The sequence below is a fragment of the Sparus aurata genome, chromosome 10, assembly GCF_900880675.1.
Source record: "Sparus aurata chromosome 10, fSpaAur1.1, whole genome shotgun sequence".
NCBI lineage: Eukaryota > Metazoa > Chordata > Actinopteri > Spariformes > Sparidae > Sparus > Sparus aurata.
Window position 1 is genome coordinate 33,648,445 of NC_044196.1, and position 23,365 is coordinate 33,671,809.

The window sequence follows — 23,365 nt, forward strand, 5'->3', positions numbered from 1 at the left end:
CCTTTGTCTGAACACACTTTTTCAATCCTCTCATGCATTTGCTCTACAGTGTGATGGCCCATGAAAACTGATGTCAGATACCTTGAGTTTACTTGGTTATCATTCCAGAATCTCACATGCATGTCAAGCTGGCATTTCTTCATTTCCCTATTAAGACTCTCATCAAAGAGTAGTACAAAACCTGACTCTTTCTTGGCTTTGGCCTTCATTAGGGAAGAAAAATGAGGGGCAAATGTGGTGAGGTATGCCACTTTTCTCTCCCCACAAGTAAACTGCTTCGCTATGTCACTGTCAGGAAACATGGCCTTGAAAATGTCCCCAACATCCTCACAGGATTTGTAGGAATAATGACTACTAACAACTTTTGTTGCCCAGCATATTTCTGCTTCAAGAGTCTGATTAGAGCCAACAAATGATTTTATGGTACTTGTGGGCCTGCTGGCTGTCAAATGTTTATTCAAGGATCCTCTGGATGGTGAAGGAGCAGGTCCTGTCGCATCTCTACTGGCTGCTTCCACTGTTTTACCCTTTTCTACACTGCTGGTTTCTGTAGTTGAAGTAGTGTTTCTGTTTGATGTAGTGCTAGTCCACAGGAAAAAATCTCCCACTGCAGGACCCGGATTTTGAAGTCTTTTCATCAAGTCTTGATGCTTCTTTCCTAAAATATAGGAAGAAAACGTTTAAAATAAATAAAAATAAAACAAGAGAAAAGAAATTGTTTTTTTTTTCTAAATGCAACTCTCAATACACTTAACAGTAAAATGCTGACAATGATATTTCTTAAAGTCTTAGATTATCACATTTAGAGTATCTAATCTCATTTTTATAATAACAAGATAGGATTAGGCAGGTATGGAGAAAAGAACTGAGTACTGTTCGCTAGAGCTGGTAAATACAGTTCCTTTTAAGGATTCGAGTCATTACGGGTCACTCACTAAACTGAACCAGGTTGTGCAAGTCACTTGAGACACTTGAGTCAGTATTGCCTAATCACCATGGAAATGCAGTCCTAGCCCATTGTCTCTGAACCACTAACATAGTAAAAAATACAATGAAAATAAAACATTATTTACATGATTGGAAAAATAAGACATACTAGAATAAAATAAAACAAATAAGTAATAGAGCACTGAGGTAGAAACAGTGTGAATTGACAAAATTCCCAAATAGAGATAATAATAGCCTACTTACAATATACTACTAATATTTATATATAATACTTATAAATACATAATTTTATTTTGCAAAGACCTATCGACCAAATTTCATTTTATTATGCTAGCCTACATCTATACACCAAACCTACAGTAGCCTAGGCTACCTGCAGAACATTGTGTAACATTATGTTATTTCATAAGTGGAAGATGGCTTCTGTTGTCAATGACAGGGATGTGCTTTTCACGCAGACTGTTTACTGAAGGAAGTCTTACCCAGAGACTTCACTCGCTCGTCTGCTAACGTACTCATTTAGAACGTAGCCGGCATTTCTGTCATCGCGGCTCTCGAGCTACAATTCTCAATGCTGGAAACACAGCCGACTCATAGCTTGCGAGTCGCGATGCCGGAAACGACCCCGAGCTGCAGGTAATCAGACCAAATTGCATCAAATTCGACCTTCTCCTCAGCCCTCCTTCTGTACTGCTACCAGGCTGCATGTGTGACGATACACACACAGGCCATAGCTTGCAGACAGTCTGGCCCTAATATAACTAGGTCATGTAAGGTGATTAATGGGTGCGTTAATTATTCTGCAGCGTGTTAGGTTTTTTCTACAGTCTGTGGTTAACACGTTAATTTTGACAACCCTACATTTGATATTATTTAGTCTGTAAAACCGCTAATGTAGCTAACGTTAGCGGTTAGCATAAACAAAGTGTTAACGTGCAGTGATGGCCTAAGTTACTCAAAAACTCACCTTTCATGTGACTGGAGAGCGCAGACTCTCCCATAGCAGAAATCTGCAAATCTTTTTTGCAGAGCTTGCACGACACGACTCTTTCATTTGGTCCTCGTCACTTTCAAGCCAACGCTCGTTAAGTCGGCAGCCTCTCGGCATTTTCTCATCATCTCCTGCTGTCTCTCCTCGAAGGGGGCGGGGCGGGGTCACACAGGCTGGCAGGTCGCAGAGAGTCGCAGAGAGGCTCAGCGGAGCCCAGGAGAAAAAATCTCCACACACCGTTCTCTTACTGATTTTATTTCTCCTTGTAATAAGCTAACTATCCAGTCTGATCCCAATTTTGTTGAAAGACACAGAGCAATAATGTCAAGCACTTTCAAGCACTTAAACTAAAATCCAAGCACTTTTAAGACCTTAAAAACACAACATTGAAATTCAAGCACTTTCATGAATTTCAAGCACCCGTACGAACCCTGTGCTCAATTGATCTGTTAAATTTTTAGGTGGCAGGGATGCTGATTTATTACATCCTCTCTGGAGGACACCATCCTTTCGGCGACAAGCTACCCTGATGTGCAGTTGGCACCTTGCGTGGCAGCCACTGCCATCAGTAAGGGTCCTGCAATGAGCTGGCGACTCATTCAGGGGGTACCCTGGCCTTCGCCCAGTGAGTGGAACTGGATTTGGCCCCAGTAAACCCCGCAACCCCTCAGGGGGATAAAAGCGGCAACATCCCGCGACCCTCAGAGAAAAGAGGAAACGAAAAACGAAACGAAAAATGTGAACTCATGTTATTTTATGAATTAATTTAAGAAACTGCAATGAATGAATGTGTTAAACGTGTATGGTTTGAAATGTTTTCCAGTCGACTGAGTCTCATGAGTTTTGAATGACGTGAGTTCAAAGGTTCTGGCTCTGAGATTTGGTGCAGCACATCAGACTCACAATAGAATAGGATTTCAGGTGGATGAGGCCAGGTGAAGACATTCTTCTCACTGTTGCATGCAGCTCACTTCCACTTCTTCACCCACCACCTGGATGACCTGTCCCACGAAAGGCTTACTTTCATATCTGACCAGAATGAACTTGCCTTTCAGATCCTGCTGACAGTTGGTAGATGTTGAAGGAAGATCTTCTGATACGTTGCGTAAATCTGCTGGGCTTGGATCATAGCACTTGCAGATATCAGGTCTTGCACAGAAACATGAGATTTCCCTACACTGAATCACAGCTGGCTCTTCAGAGGTCACTTGATGGATTTTCAGTGTACCTTTTACGGCTGGGACATTTGTTGGGACTGATTCATCGTACTTGACAATGGCTTCCTCGGATATCCAAAAGTACTTGATGCTTGAGGGCTGATCCTTCAGGAAATTGTAAAGTACCTCAGCTGCTGAGCTTACAGCCATAGTTCTCAGATAAGTCTACATGAATGCAGATTTCATCCTTTCGTAGTGTTTCTTTTAGCTCTCTGAATGTTTTGACCTGGTGTAGCCAGTTGAATTGGTGCTTAGCTAGAGAATCTAGCTTCTTGTTAAGCAAAGCCAGCAGATCATCACACTTTCCACCTTGTGTGACTTTTGCAAAGTTAGCAAAGGTTTTGCCTTCTTCAGATGTGACTACCCTGGACCACTGCTGCCATGTTAAAACAGTATCCTCCAGAGGTCCTTCAAACTCAATCTCAGTGTAGCAGCACTTAGCACAAGTGCGATACATGCATTTCTTGTTGGTCGTGTCACATGCAATAGTTGCTAGCAATTCTGAGATTCTGTTGGTAAGGAGAATGCCTTTGTGGTACAGTTTGTCAACAAGTAGCTTAATGTTTTCAAGGTCAATACAAGCACACCTATTTCTATCAGTCTTTTGCAGGTGTAATAAAAAAAGGGCAGTATCTGACAAATTGCCTGTAAGAAAGTCTGAGGGGTCTCATAGCTGTTATTGTGTCCTTTTTGCCTGATAACATGCGGCTATTCTCATCCCTACAGAGAAAGCTGGCCACTTCCTCTCTTCTCTTTTGTGAGGCTTTCTTTTCGTTTTTCATTTTGCTCTTTTAACTGACCATTTTCTTTTTTTTCTTTTGCCAATCCAGTTTCCTCTGTATCTGTTTTGTCTTTTGTTTTGCTGCCTGTTCCCTTTTAACTTTGCGAAGTTCAGACCTCAGCCTTTCCCTCTCCTCCAGCACTGAGCTATGGTATTTCTTCTTTCTTTCCTTCTCTTTCTTTGCAGGAGTTGAGAATGCTTGCGGCCTGTCTACAACTGGCTGCTCATAGTCATGATCATCCAAATGATTATTCATGGGCTCAGGATTTTCAAGATGCTGAATTTGCTCATCTGACGTGTCCAAAGATGGTGGGCTTAAGTTGAGAACATCAGCAAGCACCCTTTTCTGTTCTCTGTGGTCTCGCTGATACTTTCTCCACTTTTGCCTCAACTTCTCCTGCTTTGATTTGGAAAGCTCAGCTATTGGAGTATCTTTAGTCTTTCCCTCTCTTTTTCTCCTTTGATAACTAAATAGTAAAATAGAAAAATGAAAGCAATTAGTCTAAATAACTACATTACTGACTTTCAGTAGACAGTATTTCCCTAGAAAAGTGTGTGTGTGTGTGTGTGTGTCTGTCTGTGTCAGTATGTGTGTGTGTGTCTGTGTGTCTGTGTGTCTGTACAACCACCTTTCTTGCCTTTTGGCAAGGTAAATGGCCCTTGCTGCAGGATCTGCATTGACTCGTGCTCTGTGACGAGCCACTTTTTCTTCATCTATTGGCATCTATTGGGGGAAAAGAGGCTCTATTATATTACAATAATTATGAAACAATAGAAAGTTAATAAATGTAATTTAACTGATCTAAATTTTAATCTTTGACAAACATTTATCATATTGTTGGAGTATCAAGTCTTTTAAAAGCTGCTGTTCATTTTCAACATGATCACTGTTCACCCACTGCTGCTTCATTAAGTAAATTAAATATATAAGCTTAAAGCTGAAAGTGAATGGAATACAAATATGTATTAATTATGTATTTAAAGCTAAACATTTCAAAAATATTAAAGCCATGCAAAATGATGATTTTATCCTAACCTTCCATAGCTTTGATAATAAAGCTATGGATAAATTGCCACTGTTTTCTAAGAAATATAACACTAATACTTAAAAATAGTTCCACATAGTAAGTTAGTTCACATTACATCTTTAATCAGCATAAAAAACTTGTGATATTTGACAAAATCAGCCACTAACCGAAAGGAATGCAATAACAGTCAAATGGTGTAACCGGTTACACCATTTGACTTTTCAATTCAAATTTAACAGGCGTTATGATGGACACCTATGTAAGCACATGGCCTTGATGTGAAGATTTCAAACACATTTTTTTAAATAAATACTTATTTTTACAGTTATTATGAACTATAAATGATTTCCTAAGGTCAAACCATTTGACATGTAACTCAAAGCACACCTGACCATACCCTAAAAATGTCAAATTATCAAGATTTAAGAGAAAGCTACTAACCTTGGCATGCAGCAGTCAGGCTCATCAGGGGTCCGTCTTTGTGATATCATTTCCTGCCACATGGTCTTCTTACACGCGGGCGGCTGTAGCTCAGTGGGTAGAGCTGGTTGACTGGTGATCAGAAGATCACTGGTTCAAATCCCAGCTCCCCAGGGCGGGACTGAGCTACAAGTCGAAGTATCCTTGAGCAAGATACTGAACCCCGAAGTTGCTCCTGATGTGCAGTTGGCACCTTGTGAAGGCAGCCACTGCCATCAGTAAGGGTCCTGCGATGAGCTGGCGACTCGTCCAGGGTGTACCCTGGCCTACGCCCATAGAGTAAGACTGGATTTGGCCCCAGTAAGCCCCGCAACCCCTTAGGGGGGAAAAAAAAGCGGCAACATCCCGCAACCCTCATGGATAAGCGGAAAGAAAACGGAACGGAACGGATGGTCTTCTTACACAAATGAACAAAATGGCTCTTTGAATGTTGGTTACACCGCCTTGACAATTTAGGAAGTTGACTATTTTCCCCAAATTCGTTATAATATTCAGAACAATGACGTTCCATTGTTAAACAACAAACATGTAGGAATATGCCAAACTAGTTGATAATGTTTTTTTTATAGAGAATTTCATCCTTTTTGAACAAGTTTAAGTATTTGGCACAAAGTTTTTATGGTTACACCACATTGACATTTTTACCATTATCCCCTTAATATTCTCTCAAAATTGATCAAATCCATACATTTTGGACTAGGTCTTCAAAAGGAGAATGTAAGAATTCAAAAAACCTTTTTAAATTTAACCAAACCATAGGAACACATGCAGACATACAGCTCTTTGTTTGTTGTTGTTTTATATCAGCTCGTTTCCAGCTTTTTCTATTATTATTATAATGTATTTTTATGATATATTATCAAGTGTTAAAATAAAATGTTTCATAATCAAATACATTACTTTTAATTGTTAATTTTGGTGTTCTGAGTTTTCTCTATCAAAATCTTGTGTAAATATATGCAATAATTACGGTTTACTGTGTGCGATGACATGAATATTGATAAATGTATAATTAAATTGGTTAAAATTAACATTTTGGTGTTATTTCGTTTTTAAAAAAATATCATGACACAATGAATGCATTCATCACGCAGGTGGGTATTTACATGAGAGAATATAGAGTTTAAAATCTAGCGGTCAAAATGACCGTTTATGGCCATTAGAGTAGTCTTAATAGTAATCTGGCTCTTCTAGATAGCTTGTTTGTGTGTGTGTGTGTGTGTGTGTGTGTGTGTGTGTGTGTGTGTGTGTGTGCAGGACCTGTTAATCTTCTCCCCGTTTTTCATTAGCATGTAGTGATTACAGCATGGGAATCGCCGACCGTCTTGATTTTTAGAAAGTCTGTCTCCATCTGAACGGGTCCTTTCTGAACAACTGCGCAGCTCCTCTCTGTCATTGAGATATTTTGGCCACAGCGCCGGGTCATCCTCCAGTAGGTCAACATCACGTTCGTCGTCAGAAGAAGGGGTCTATTTGACGTACTCACCACCAGGTCTTCGTCTCCTCCACCAACTCTACTGGGTTGTCTGCACTATCGGACTCGGGAACAGCTCGGGAACGGCTCGCTCCTCAGGCTCTGAGTCTGCAACGATTTGTTCCTCTACATTAACGTTATCATTTATATCAACCGGTGCCGGCACGGTAAAAAAACAAAAACGTGTTAATTTTGTTAGTGTCGCAGTTTTCTTTTTAGTTTCTTCCCGCTGTTTTCTTTTTTAGACCCGCTTGGCTCATTTTTACCAAAACTCGGACTGTATGCCTCTAGCGTAAACAAACCGCAGCGCTTCACTTCCTGATTGCTGTCTTTCGTCTTTTCGCGGTCATGACGACTCATGGAATAGTCCATTACAGAACGAAAGGGGAGGGGGGGGCAGGTAATACGATTTGGGCATTCTGATGTTTTTTTGTTGTTTTTTTGTAGTTTTTTCTTTATTTTCTCTTTAGAAGTACACAATTATAATTTACAAAGACAATGGTGGGGGGCTATTGGCCTGAGGCTCCGGGCCCCTGATGGTTGGGGAGGGGGCTTTGCCTGTAAAAGCGCGCCTTGTGATGGACCATCATCGTAGTCTACAGAGTCCTGACATAGCTAGTAAAACTCTGTGTTGTCTCATCTTAAACACATTTATTTTTCAGGAGACTTGAATACTTGAGAAGGATCGGAAACATCAAGGATTTTCTTCGTTGGAGAAATGTGTCGGGGATGGATCCTTCAAACAGTGGAAAACTGAGGTGACAACTGTACAACATCTGGAACTTCTCTATTCCTAAATTCCACTTACTGACTAGATGTTTTTGGTGTTGCAGTTGGCAGAGTTGGTGAAGAAGATGGATCCCAAAAACAGATACGATGACAGCACACTGGCATTCCTACGCTTCATACGAAACCTCCACGAGCACTAGTAAGTCAAACTGAGTTATAGATGATGAAGGGCCTTAAAGGAGTTATTGATAACATTCAGTCATAAATGTGGCATTCCATCTCCCCACTTCCACTGCCTTCATGTTACAATACTGCTGTTGTTTGAATCATCTGCCCCCTCAAGTGGTTGCTGGTGTTGGTGTCTGTTGCTAAAGTCAATGTTAACACAAACTGCACCTGATTCCTGGAATGAGTGCCAGCTCCATTACTGTTTATTTAATTGTCATGCAATTAAATTTTCTATCTGTTTGCATTCCCGAGGACGCGGCCGACGTTGATCTGATGTCAATGTTTCCAGATCTCTTGAGGTGTGTTTATCTGCTTGCCAACAGCAGAGGGTGGAATTTAAAGTCGCCTGTGAAGGAAATGTTTGGAACAATGTTCTCCAGAGTTGTAAAGCCATCCACAGAGGAGGATCATGTTGGCAGGCCAGTTCAAGAATCTCAACTTCTGTCTGGGGCAACTGCAAAGTGACAATACTTTGATTGAGCAGTGTCTTTACTGTAGAAAAGAAAAAGTCCTGCCCCAACTGAGTTGATTTGATTGAACTGCATTAATATAACAAGACCTGATGCTGGGTGGTTGTAAATCAGCACCCCAACTTCTCTGTTTGCTTATTTTGCCACTGATCTGGAGCTTCAAAGTCAACTGTATAGGAAAAAGATGAGTCTACAAGCCTCTGGATGTTTCCACATTAACTAAATGCAACCTTTCTTTATGTGCTATCACTGAAAAAAGCTCCTTCAGGTAAATAAATTAGTGCTGATGGAGTTCTACATCAACTCCAACAGTAGGACCTTGACCCTGGTCTGTCATTGACACGGCTGATGTTAAAGACCTGTACTAAAAAGACATAGAGAATGTGAGTTGAAATTCTTTGCTTGAGTGAGGAGGGTGTCAAAAATGTAAAAAAAGGTCTGTAGTGCTTCTTCTCATTATGTGAATATTGTAATTAAAACAATGTAATGGAATATAAAAGCTTTACATTTAAAAAAAAAAAGAGAGTTTTAAAGTTTGGAAGGATTCTCTGTATTATAAGATTATCTGTTGATGATAGAAATGAGTGTTTGATCATGTTTGTTTTAGGGTGAAGGCTCAATAAGATCACATCTAACCTTGATATTATAATTTGTTTATTTTTATATGGTGTAATATCACAATGTGATGTGGGAATTATTTTACTTTCCTCACAAAGGACAGTGGAATCTTTAATTTTCCCAAATTATAGTGGAGTTTTTGCAGTCAGATTATACACGTGTGGTCATATAGAGAGTACAAATATTATACTGATGTTTTTCTTAAATGGTCTTTGTATTGTATTGTATAAAAGAAAACAAGCCAAAACACACTGATAAGGTTTTTTTTACCTACTTGTCTCTTATCATCTTTCTCTCTTTTATTTTGACAGCGACAGGCTTTGTGCTCTTATTGTGTTAAAACTGCAATAAATTGAATATAATCTGGATTAGAAGGAGTGACCTGATCATCTTCCTGTTGTGCTGACAGAAACGTGCTTTTGTTAAGAAAAAAAACCTTAATGGAATATGCAAGCTTTACAACATGCAGATTCTTTTGTATGATTTTTGTTGTAAGCATATTGAATGCTACTCTCAAAATATACTGTACATTTAGTCAGCTGAGTATCAAAATAAATGTGTACAAGTATGATTGTAAGATGTGTTTTATCATTCAGTGATCATCAGCATTAGAGCTCTGGCTCTATCAGTCACAGTTCATCTTCTCCACTCTAAGAAGCGTTAATTACTTTGTTACGTGGAAATCTCACAATATAATGACAAATTAACAAAGAACATTGGGATCTAAAAGCTGAGATTTGTATGATGATGATTCAAATGAATATGTTAAACTGACAAGAGACAAACTTTTTACTTTAGTTTATCACAATAAGTTGAGTGTTGAATGCACAATGTGACACACAGCAAAGAGCCACAGGTCAGAATTGAACCCTGGGCCACTGCAGTGAGGACACAGCCTCTCTACCACCACTAGACACCATTTTACCTTAAAAATACAACAGCAAGGATTTATATTGTGATTTTATACATGGAAATATTTTTATTCATGGAGATATATGGAAATATCTGTGTCATTACTACAAGTAGCTTTGTGCTTTACCACCATATATCTGACATGTTTCAGCTCTAGTGTCTTTTAACCCAAATATTAACTGTTAATGTACAGAGAGGTTCAATTACTTTTTACCTGCCATATTCTCTAATCCAGAAAGATTAAAGACGGTGCCTGCGGGTATTATTCAAGACTGGATACAATTAGTGTAGATCGCATTTAGACTATAATAATTGAACAGTCACAGATTATTGTTCAGGAGTAAAGAATAAAAGGGGAAAGTCCTCCCACATCCTGTGGAGGCCCAACCCATCATCTAACGGGTCTCTTCCTGTCTCATGGCAGAGAGAGTCAGAGGCAGGAAGAACTACAGATAAAGCACAGCATGTTAAGTTTGGAGCGATAGAATTCATACTACAGTGGACACCTTACTTCAGCATTGTAAGTTAATTTTCCTACATTTCTCTTAACACTCACCAACAAATTATATTGCAAAACTAAAGCCGCAAGCAGCGATGAACGGGCCCTCGCAGTCCATGTGTATCGCGGAATGCTGCTGTCGGGGCTTGTTCCTGCAACACCCTTCATTGAGGAAGTCGTTCCTTTTGTCACGTTTGCAGACCTGCCAACCTTGTCAAAATATTTTGAGTACCACTTGTGTTGTGCGGCTTTTTTTTCGCAGACTTTTGCAACTCCATTGCTTTGCACGCAGTAATTTCCCCATTCACTGGCTGGAAATCATTTCTAAAAAAACAATACAACCTATATTTTTGATTACAATACTTTTAATAAAGAAAATATAGATGCAGGTCGCAAGCATGGCCACTGTTCTTGATATTTATTCAAAAACTTCTGGGGGACATCGACCCTCTCCTTTTTGGCAGGTCTGCTGCCCTGTCCCTCCCCGTCTTCGTCTCCCTCATCTGCCATGTTAGTGGTTGCAAAACTTGCTGCAAAAGATTTGTTGGCTACATGCTTGTATAAATAATCACATTCCTCCTTATATACAGGCCTACTCTATTTGCGATGGATAAATATAAAGGCTAAAATACACAAACACACACACACAGATGCACCGCTGCCTCTTCTTTCTCTTTTTTCTTTGACGATGCATTGGGGTCATTAGGGGAATCGATAGATTTGCCAAGAAAAAAACACCTCGCAAATCTTTTTTTTTCTTTTTTTCACTTAGACTTCGGCTCGAATGTTTCCACATTGAAAGTAACGTTACGCGTAACGGTTCACATTTACCAAAAGCTGGCAGGTCCGCTGACACACACACACACACACACACTCACAGTTTACCTTTTTAAGCTGCAACTGCACCGCCGGGGGAATGGAGGATGGAGAGGGAGGCAGAGGGCAGGAGGAGGCAGGGAGGAGGGGGGCGGGGATGTTACGCTATAGGTTCGGTAGACTCGTTATTCTCCGCTTTTCTACAATGATTGTCTGAAACTGCTTCACCATCTGCTGCATCATGTTGTTGACATGAGACATGGTACTGAATGAATTGGAAGTCTGGGGGGTGAAATGGGAACTTTGAATCAAAATGGCCGACTTTCAGTTGGATTGACAGTTTGGAACCCTGATGTTTTTTTGTCCATCGGGTTATGATACATATGCATACCGAACATTGTTTATGTATCTGCAGAGCCAGATTAAATAAATGGACTACACTAGGCAGACTGTATTTTTTGGGCCCCCCTCCATCGATGTTATTTATGAATTGAAATCTGATGCTTACCAAAGTTACTAATAAATGAAGTTTTATAACTAGGTTCGGGAACAAAGACCACGCCTCGAACTCATCTCATTTCCGCCCGAAATATATTTAAGCACACCTCATCCGTTCACTCCCTATTTGACTGATTCTCTACATCGTCAGAACCGAAAGAAAAACACGAAAGAGTACCTTAAACCATGGAGAACGAACTCTCACTGAACCCGTCAGACAGCGAATTGTTTGACGACATCCCAGATATGGAGGACCAAACCTGACATAAGTATAAATAAATAAATAAATAAATAAATAAATCCATAAATGCATAAATAAATACATGAATAAATGCTTAAATGCATAAATACATAAATAAATAAATAAATAAATGCTGAAATAAATGTATAAATAAATAAATGCATAAATAAATACATGCATAAATAAATGAATAAATATATAAATGCTGAAATAAATGTATAAATAAATAAATAAAAGTATAAATAAAAGAATAAATGCTTTTTATTTATTTATACATTTCTGTTCACCTACATTTATTTATTTCTGTATTTCTTTTCACCTACATTTATTTATTTCTGTATTTCTGTATTTCTCTTCACCTACATATATTTATTTCTGTATTTCTGTGTCCATATGTAAATGAGGAGGTAGGAGTTCCTAACCTCAGTCAAGAGCATGATTGGGTACAGGAGTGTGCTCGATGAGGGTCTACTACTTCTGCCTTACTAGCAGCGCTGATTCCTGTACACTGTACAGGAATGTTGCTGGCTACCAGCAAGCCCGCTCAGCTAACTGTTAGCTGCAGTTGTTGACATTTGTTCATGTAGCTCTGGTTTAGTTATGAATTTGACTGGCGTTCATTTTAACTTGCGAAGGTCCCAGGTGTGCTGGTGGTGTGGTTTGAGAATCCCGTCTGGAGAGAGAGGGATCCTCAGCCATGTCCGCTAACCAGGAAAAACGTTCTGCTCATCGCTCCAAGTCATGTATATGTGTATTCTAGACGAGCGCTACAGAGCACAAATCGTCCAAAAGTGCATGTTGTCGGTCTCATATCTTTGTCGTGAATGTCTGTACTCTCAAATAACTCATGGGTGGAACAGGCTGAGGCATTTGTTCACGCCAAGCGGCTCGAGAGCGGCGTGGAGACCCCTTTTAGCTCTTATGTTAGCTGTTAGCTGCTCGCTGTAGCGCAGCGTCCAGGCTACCTTGTGACACCGGTTACCATAGGGTATTTTTCATTCCGCACTGTTCAAATGGTCGCTTAAAGCCATCGTTCCGAGCCGCATACATCGTTATTAAGCTGAAGCTAAGTCGGTGTGAAAAGTGTACACTGTCATACAGCCTGCTGGTCAAACAGTCTGCAGAGTACGTTGACATCCAGCCCGAGCTCAGTGTGAGGTCAATCAGCTGTGGCAAATCGTGAGACGTCCAGATCAACCTGTGATACAAACACCAGTAGCGACAATGGTTCATAGGAAAGCCCAGACATGTATCTCACTCTCGGTGGTAACATGTGTCAATAGTTAACCTGGACGCTACGCTCTTAGCGCTGCAGCGAGCAGCTAAAAGCTAACTAGCAGCTAACTGCTAACAGCGGTGTCCACGCCGCTCTCGAGCCGTTCGGCGTGAACAAATGCTTAATACTGTTCCACACATGAGTTGTTTAAGAGTACAGAGATTCACGACAAAGATATGAGACCGACAACATGCACTTTTGGACGATTTGTGCTCTGTAGCGCTCGTCTAGCAGTGGTTTGCAAGTCGCAGCCCCGGCTTCTCCGTGTGGATAGAAGTGTTCAAGCCACGTCAAAACGAATACACGTATACATGACTTGGAGCGATGAGCAGAATGTTTTTCCTGGTTAGCGGACATGGCTCTACAGACAGGATTCTCAAACCACACCACCAGCACATCTGGGACCCTCGCAAGTTAAAATGAACGCCAGTCAACCTTTCACACTGGTCGAGGCCATTAAGATAACTGGAGCTGTTTACAACGTTACAGAGAGCGAGGCTTGGGATCAGGAATCGTTTGCTTTTGTCTGGCTCTCCGATTTGACCAATCATGCTCTTGACTGAGGTTAGGACCTCCTACCTCCTCATTTACATATGGACACAGAAATACAGAAATAAATATATGTAGGTGAACAGAAATACAGAAATACAGAAATAAATAAATGTAGGTGAACAGAAATACAGAAATAAATAAATGTAGGTGAACAGAAATGTATAAATAAATAAATGTAGGTGAACATAAATGTATAAATAAATAAAAAGCATTTATTATTTTATTTATACTTTTATTTATTTATTTATACATTTATTTCAGCATTTATTTATTTATTCATTTATTTATGCATGTATTTATTTATGCATTTATTTATTTATACATTTATTTCAGCATTTATTTATTTATTTCTGTATTTATTTATGCATTTATTTATTTATTTATTTATTTATTTATTTATACTTATGTCAGGTTTGGTCCTCCATACCCAGAGTCCTCTCCATCACCGATCATCCCTCCTCGTCAGCCAGCCCGGACCCGCTCAACCATCCACGTCGTCAGGCGCTCCCAGCCTCCGTCCATTGGTGGCTCCAGCACCATCCGCCTGTCTCCCCCCCACCGCTCCAGGGGACGATCTCGCGCCCGGCGTCCGACTGACACTCCTTCCTCCAGCCGCTCCGGACGAAGCCTCCGCGACCCGGCCTCACCTCGCCGTCTCGCCGATCTTCCCGCAGCTCCAAACATTTCGGAGTGGACGGTCGTTCGTCTTAAGCGCACCCACACAGAGCGGAACATAACTTTCCACCGCACCGACAACAAGGCGAAGTTATTCCAACTCTTCACCAACTCCCAGCATAGCAGCATTCCACACCACAGAACTCCGCGGCCACTTCCAGGTTCACGGCCTCGCTCCCACCGCAGCGCCGATGACGTCATCACGCACCCAGTTCAACCTCACTCAACAGTCATACTAAACCCACAGCCTGCACCTCTCGCTCCTAACTCTTCTTCTTCCTTATCTCACGCTTCACAAACAACCCAAGCACATGCATCCCTCCATCCCAGCATCCTTTCCTCTTCTCTTTTTCCTAACTTCCCTGTCCCTCCTGTTTCGGCTATGATACCCAGTCATACCGCCTTAGCCACACAGAGCGTGCCCACAACAACGGCTCACAGCAACACGGTCAGCCAAAACCCTTACTTTCCTCCTGTCTCCTATCCCAGCTCTTCTCTCATTCCTAACTTTCCTGTCCCACCTCCTCCGGCTACCACCACCCCCCACATTCCAACTTCAACCGCTTCAGCCGCACAGAGCGCACCCACTACAATGGTCCTCGGCGGGACCACAAGCCAAAACCCTCACTTTCCTCCTGTCTCTTCCTTTCCCCCTCCCCCCCCCCCAACCCTACCCCTACCTTCCCCATCACCCATACGTGACTCATGTTCCTTGTCCTCCAACTAACCCACCTGCTTTTTTCACAGCTCCCCCCACAACCGGATCCTGGATTTTCCCCACCTATCCCCCCACTCACAATAACTTCACTCTAGCCACAGCACTTCCTCCAGCACGCCCAGTCGCTTCCTCTCGCCCATCTCCTGTGTCAGCCACTCTCCGCCAACAGATTCTCGCGGGTAACTACGTCGACCTCGCCCACCTTATACATCCGCCCACTTGCAACCCCCATATACCCAGAGAACTACAAACTGTACTCGGTCCAATTGCACTCAAGCAACCCCTGTCCACCCGCTCCAAAGAACTCACCGCCGTAGAATTCACCCTCTCTTTCTCCCTGTACCGTGACATCATCTGCTCATCTTTCCCCGAATGCAGGCAAGAGCTGGACGACTACTTGTCTCTGGTCCTCGACCTGGCCTTGCGGTTCGGATGCAACGGTTTTTATACATACCACATTCTGTTTGCTTCCCAAGCTGCTGGCAGCCTTCATCAGTTCAACCAAGGAACGTACTGGGGTACGCTGGACACAGAGCTTTATTGCCGCGTCTTTTCAGCCCGCGCTTTGCTTAATTGCAACATGTGCGGCGCCCCATCACATCCCACCACAACTTGCACCCTCACCGCTTCTCTTCCCCCTACCTCCTTTCAAACTAACCAGAAGCCAGCCGTTTTCCACAACATGCCCCCAACAGCCCCTCCTCCATCCATCACTCCCAAACCAGTCAACATTCAACCGATCGCTCTCGGCCCTCTCCCCAAAGGAGTTGACAAAAGAGGCAGACCAGTATTATATCAGGGCGGGAGGATGGTATGCAACAACTTCAACGACCTCGGTTGCAAAGTCTCAAGCTGCCGCTTCCTTCATACCTGCTCCTTCTGCGGCGGAGCCCATGCCAGATCCACCTGTCCACATAACCCCACCAAACACGGCCTGTGTAAGTATCTGAACACACCCATCAACATCCACGCTCTCTCTGATGCTTTAAAATATCACCCCGGCCGCAAGTTTGTTAATTACCTCATCCAAGGATTCAAAGACGGATTTCACCCAGGTCTAGTAGTCACACCAGATTCCTCCTATACATGCCACAACCTACAATCTGCCACCTCCCAGCCCGACATAGTCGACAAACTCTTGGACCAAGAAATCAAAGACAGATTCATGATCGGTCCATTCCCCAATCCACCATTCAGTCCATTCAGAATCAGTCCATTCGGCATCGCCACCAGGAAATACTCAGGAAAAAAGAGACTAATCATAGACCTCTCATCCACCCACAGCTCCCCAGTCCCAAGCATCAACAGCCTAATCCCTAGCCCAGACTTTTCAATGCACTATGCAACTATAGATCACGCCATCTCCCTCATCAGTACAGCCGGCCAAGGAGCTTGGTTGGCTAAAGCAGACATCACGAGCGCATTCAAAGTCATTCCCATCCACCCAGACTTCTGGCATCTTTTCGGCGTTCAGTGGAGGGGTGCATACTACTTTGCCGTACGCCTCACCTTCGGGTGCAAAAGCAGCCCAAAAATATTCGATTCCTTATCTGAAGCACTCTGCTGGATCCTGCTGAACAAACACAGATTACCTTACATCGTTCACCTCCTAGATGACTTCCTTACAGTCACGCCATCCTCTTCTCCCCCGTCACACGATCTCATTACATTGATCTCCGCCTTCAATGAGCCCGGAGTCCCTCTCTCCCCAGAGAAAACCGAGGGCCCCAGCACATCCCTGGAATTCCTCGGCATTACCCTTAACTCCGTGTCACTCCAAGCATCCCTGCCCACCGAAAAAGTACACCGGATTTCCTTAATCATTTCAAACTTCCTCCTGGCACACAAATGCACCAAACGCCAACTCCTCTCGCTACTCGGCCACCTCAACTACGCAATCCGCATCATCCCACAAGGTCGATCCTTCCTGTCCCACCTGCTTTCCATAGCCTCCTCAGTCCCATCACTCCACGACAACGTCACACTGGACAACTCTTGCAAAATGGAGCTCAAACTATGGCACCAGTTCCTCTCATCTTGGAACGGCATCTCCTTCTTTTACGACACACACATCACTTCATCAGAAGACATCCAACTATCTACAGACGCAGCTCCTTCCGTCGGCTTCAGCGGCTACTTCAGCCAAATGGCCCGCCGAATTCTCATCGCTCTCTCCTTCCTCCGCCATCTACGAAATGTACCCAGTCATCATTGCAGCTATTCTTTGGGGCCACAAATGGTCGAAGAAAATCATCACATCCACTCTGACAACACCGCAGTTGTAGACATCATCAACAAGGGACGTTCACACTGCCTAGACATCATGCAATTCGTCAGGAAACTCACCCTAGTCTCGGCACAACACCAATTCATCATCCTAGCAGCTCACATCCCCGGCCATCAGAACACAATCGTTGATGCACTCTCCCGTTTCTCATTGCAGAAATTCAGACAACTGGCGCCAGCCTCCGACACTGTCCCGACTCCAGTCCCACCGTTTTCTGCCACCATCTTCAATTGACTCCCGAGCTTCAAAACCTGGTTTCCATTTCCCAAGACGCCATCCTGAACAGTGTCGCTCCCTGTACGCTTGCATCATACATGACCGGATGGAATTGTTTTAAAACCTTCCACGCCTCTCATAATCTTCCGTTTCCTTCGCTCGACGTCTTGTCGAGCTGTCGAGCTTTATCTCATTCGCCCATTCCATCCTGAAGATTAGATCCACCACCATCCAGGCCTACATAAGCAGCATCAACTTCTTCACCAGACTAACCTCCGGGGCGCCATGCCAAGCCACTTCCCATTCTCACATAACGATGCTAATCAAAGGTCTCCGCAAGACAGAAGTCCATACTCCACCGAAATGCTCGCCCCTAACCTCAGATCTCCTCATCCGATGCATCAGAACCCTCCGCTCAGGCTATTCATCCCCGTACGTCGACAAGGTCCTGGAATCCATGTTCCTTCTAGCATTCTTCGGCTTTCTGCGCTGCTCCGAATTCACGGCTTCTACCTATAAATACAACCCATCTTGCCACGCATCCATTTCAGACATTTCCAATCCATCCACCGACACCCTTATTTACAACCTTAAATGCAGCAAGACCAAGCAGTCCGGTCCACCTCAACCCATCTATCTCTTCCGCCTAGACTCGTACATCAGTCCTTTCGAACCGTTACAAGAATACATCAACTCTAGGCTAGCCAGCAGAGCCTCCCCCCAGGAAAAGTAGCCACACGCCACTGGTTCCACCGTCACCTCTGCCAAATCCTGTCTCAATCAGGAATATCCCCAGATCAGTACTCAGGGCACTCCTTCCGCATCGGAGCCGCCTCCTCCGCCTCCAAGCAGGGGGTCCCCTACCACGTCATCAAAACCCTCGGCCGATGGTCTTCCCCCGCTTACCACACATACATCCGCAACGACATAAATGACATCAGAAACGCTCACACACACCTGTCTCACTGAAGTTTCCTTGGGGGCTAACGAAGAGATCGGAGGCGGCTCCCCCACTCAGCGTCTCCACACCCACTCCGTTCCTCCTGTTCCTCTCGCCAAACCTCCCCCTCCATCCTCTCATCCCACCAGCTTCTCTCCCTTCCTGTCAACCCTCACCCGTCCTTCCTAAACCCCCTCATCCCTCGACCCCTTCCCCCATCCCTCAACCCCTACCCCATCATCCCTTCATCCTTCCATCCCTCGACCCTTCCTTTCCAGCATCTAACATGTGTCATTACGTGTAATAAATTCCTGTTTTCATTCCATACAGCTTTTGGCGTGGTCTTTGTTAGTGAATAGGATAATTACCATTTTACATAGCATAGTAGTTGGTTACAAGTTGTTTTTTGTATGCCAAAATAAGTCATGTGTTGTATATTAAACAGATTATTTTTTTATTTTCATTATTTAAACGTTATTACATGGCTCTATTAAATGCTATTAAATTATCCTTATTTTATCCATTGCGAGTGTCATTGTTAAGGCAGTAGTACCAGTAAATCACCAATAGGTGTGAGCATTGCTATGTAAACAGAGCAAATCAGATAAATGTTGTAAGCTATTGCATTTTGCAGAAAATCTTTGAATAGTTAAATAAGTAGTCAAATATACAAAGACCGATACAATTTGCAGTTAGAGAAAGTGTGCTGTAGTGGTAAAGATGTTTATTTTCATGGAAAACCATCATCTCTCTTCCATTTTCTGGTATTCAATACTCAGCAGCTCCGCTCAGCTCTTGGTCTGGACTGTTCAGCAGTTCTCTCCACTGGTCTGGACGTTTCTCTGGACGGTGTGCTTTACTAGACTGCACTCTAAAAGCAGATTTAATCACAGAATCATTGTAGAAAAATAAGCAATCATTAAATAATTTGATCCATAGCTAATGTTTGATCCAAGAACACATTTTTTCACTTTTCTTTACTAACCTGCTTAGACAGCCAAGAATAACGAGCCTGAATTGGGTGAGCAAAAAATCGTATCCCTTCTCCTGGAGCCCATATCACACCTGTGATTAAGTACAGGAACAAGAAGACAAACATGAACCCTTCACATTTATCAAGACCATTTAGAAACTTTCCAGCAATAAATAATAATAAATAAAATGAGCAACACTTACTGAGGAAACCATTTAGCATGCTCCACTCAGGGATAATCTTCAGCCTTCCAGCATCGCAGGCCTCCATCGCAGCAGAAACACGTCTTGACAGCATCATCACGATCTTGTGGAGAAATAATAAAATGTGTACATAAGATGAAAGACAGCTGTTTGAGATTTGAATACACTTGGTTTGTTCCTCATATTTCATTTCATTATAGTAGAAAGCATAGCCCTATATAATACATTCAATTTATATGCATCTTACATTTGATTTTAATATTCACTTTACTTATTCAGATTTAGATTTTTAAATGGAAAACTTACATTTACAGATGCTTTCTGCTGAGTTTTGATGAGGCAAAGTCCTCGATAATGTCTTTAAAATCCAGGGAGGTTGTAAATCCATTCTCAAGTGCCAACATGGCAAAGGCATTCAGTTTTTTTTCTGTTACTGTTGCTCTCCGGTATGTTTTCACTCGTTTCAACAAAGAAAATGATCTTTCTCCTGAACAGTTTGCAATCGGTAATTTCAGATACATGCGAAGGCAAATGTCCACATTTGGTAAAGCATCCCTCAAGCCTAGCTCTAGGAGCTTCTTGTACATGGCCATGACTGATTCTTCATCATTTACCATTGAGATGAACTGGCAAAACTCTGCTGTAAAGTCCTCCTCAAGATCCTGTGGGTTTATTTTCTTCACGGATTACCCCACGGATTTCTTCACTGCACGGATTTGTTCAATGTCCATTGATTTCGTTTTATTAAGGAATACAAATTTCTCCTCCACATTTTTTTATGCGTCTTTGCGTCGTTTCAATTCTTGTGACAAGCAGTCACAGATGACATAATGTGTGTCAATCAGGACTGCTTCACAGCCTGAGTGCTGCACCTCTGGACCTGCAGACTCTAGTGTTGTGTCTCGCGAACGTGTCGTTCAAACGAACAAATCTTTTGAGTGAATGAAGTGAACAGAATCCCTTCATGAACTGATTCGTTCCTTTCTCAGTTCAGTTGATCTCAGCCGTGAGCATGCTGACCGGGATTGGAACTGCCGCGACTCACACAGAGAACAGTGAGGACGTGATTCATGTTTGCGCTGTGATTCGTGCATGATTCGCAAACCTACTGCACACAGAGAACTGTCACTGAGGACGTGATTCTCATTGACGTACTGTGCTGAAAGTTGCGCTATCACTCACTCACTCACTCACACAGGGCAGAGGAGTTGATTCACGTTCAGTAACTGCACTGCTAAAATTAGGGCTGTGTTGCTAACAAAGTATAGCCCTATATAATAATGTAGCATCATGTTAAGTGATTTTACTGCTCAGTAAAAGGCACTCACATTCGCAAACGTGATTCACGTTCACGCTGATTCAGTGACAGCGCGAACATGATTTATGTCCGAACGACCTGCTGAGGACGTGATTCTCGTTCACGAACTGAGCTGAAAGTGCCGTGTAGCATCATGTTAAAGGGATATTCCGGTGTAAGTTTAATCCATGGTCTAAATCACCGTGAAACTGTGTTAGACTCCCTCTCGAGAAATCAAGTTAGCAGACCGCTAATCTATGGAGTTTTATCAACCTCAGAAACGACCACAAGACAACAATACACTGCAGTAAATGGATCCAAATATAAACCGCCACCAAAAAGCCACAAATAATGCTCAGAACAGCACCAAACTTCAGCAACAGTACAAATAGGGTCTCAGCACATAGTCTGGGGCATCTAACCTGTATGACCGATTTGCATCAAACTTTGCATGAAGCATCTGTGGACCCTCCTGACAAAAAGTTAGGGCTCTCTTCACCAGAGGGCAGTGCTGCCTACTTAATGCATACAAACCTCTATTTGAGAGTCTGTAGGGTCACAGAGTGAAGTCCTCTCATTATGTGTTCTTTATGTAGATTGCGGGGAGTTCTTCCGGCTTCAGCCTACAGTATTTAATACCGGCGGGAGCAGGTCACCGAATTATAAATGAACAATTTCCTCAACGGAAGGTGTTGCATGAACAAGCCGGACAGCAGCATGCCCCGACGTGTGTAAACTGTGAGTATTTAATACCGACGGGAGCAGGTCACCGAATTATAAATGAACAATTTCCTCAACGGAAGGTGTTGCATGAACAAGCCGGACAGCAGCATGCCCCGACGTGTGTAAACTGTGAGGGCCCATTCATCACTGCTTGCGGCTCTAATTCAAAGTTTAATTCCTGTTGCAGACCTGAAGGAGGAAGTTACGCACATTTCAGTGCTGAAATGTTGGCATGGTTGTGTTTTCTTCTCTTGTGTAGTTCAATAAAATGCAATATTACAGTGATAATTCTGTCATATTTATTCATTTATTTATTTATTTCATATTTTTGGTAATTTACGAAGAATTTAAATTCTAAAATAAGATAAATCAAGTAAATTGGAAACATGGCATCAATTAGTAACCCCCCCCCTATTTATAGTTGGCATTTCTCCATCCAAGGCCTGCAAAACAATGGCATATATATTGCTCCTGTGGCTTTCATCAATGTAAGAACACAGCTGCGAACAATTCTGAGGCCTACGAACGAGTTGGTGAATCTGACATAGGGTTTTCTTAAGGAACCTCTTAAGAACAACTTAAGAAAGAATCTAAGAAGATTCTTAAGAAGATATTGGTGAATGAGGCCCAATGTTGTTAAAGATAATTGAATTTGAATTTCTCAAAATGTATATGTATTCCTATATAATGTAACAGTAATATTATAACCTTTTCTTTTTCACAGTTACGCTGAAGAAAAGAAATGAATATCAACCCACAGTTCCAACTGCCAGAACCCCCAACAGAAACACATCGTATAATACAGTGTGTATTTGACAACAACCTCAAGAGGCTAAAAAGATTACTAAAGGAGAACGACATAAATGAACTTTACCCATGCACAGAGTGTAATGACTACATAACCCCACTGACTGCTGCTGTTGTAACTCACAACTGGGATATTTTAACTTTCCTTTTGCAGCAGGGTGCAAACCCAAACAATGTTTCAGAGCAAGGCTTCACACCTCTGCATTATGTCTCAATGTATGAAGCACCACTTGATTTTGTGGAGAAACTGCTTGAAGCAAGAGCTAATCCACATGGATGTAATCTACAGCCATACACACCACTGCAAGCTGCTGCCATCTATGACAGAGAGGATGTTGTCAAAGTTCTCATCTCTGCAGGTGCACTGGTGAAACTGTTACGTGTCACTCATCCTCAACATGTGACTGACAATCAAAAACTGAGTCAGATGATTCACAAGCTCGCATCAAACGGAGATAAATTCTGCTCTGAAATCAGATATTTTCTTGATGTGGCAATTGCTGTGCAACGTAAAACACCTGAACAAGTGTTCAAAACTTTTCACAGTCACATGCTGTTGGAGGATCCTCAGACCCACCTGACCATGATTGAACTTCTTTTTACTTCAACTGGGCCAATTCTTGAAAAATACCGCCAGGGAAGTATCAAATGGCTGAAGGACACTGGAAATCTGAACACCTACATTAAAGGAGCAGTCAGACGCATTCCAGACATCCTCCAAAAACATGTACATGACGCTATTATTACTTTACATGCAGTTCTGTGTAC

At 42.5% G+C, this 23,365-nt stretch overlaps 1 protein-coding gene across 2 annotated transcripts in view; it reads right to left on the reverse strand.

Annotated features, from left to right (window-relative positions):
- LOC115590287 (serine/threonine-protein kinase ppk4-like) overlaps window positions 1-23,365 on the reverse strand; it is a 336,079-nt gene that overhangs the window by 182,940 nt on the left and 129,774 nt on the right. The gene's annotated exons all lie outside the window — the stretch shown is intronic.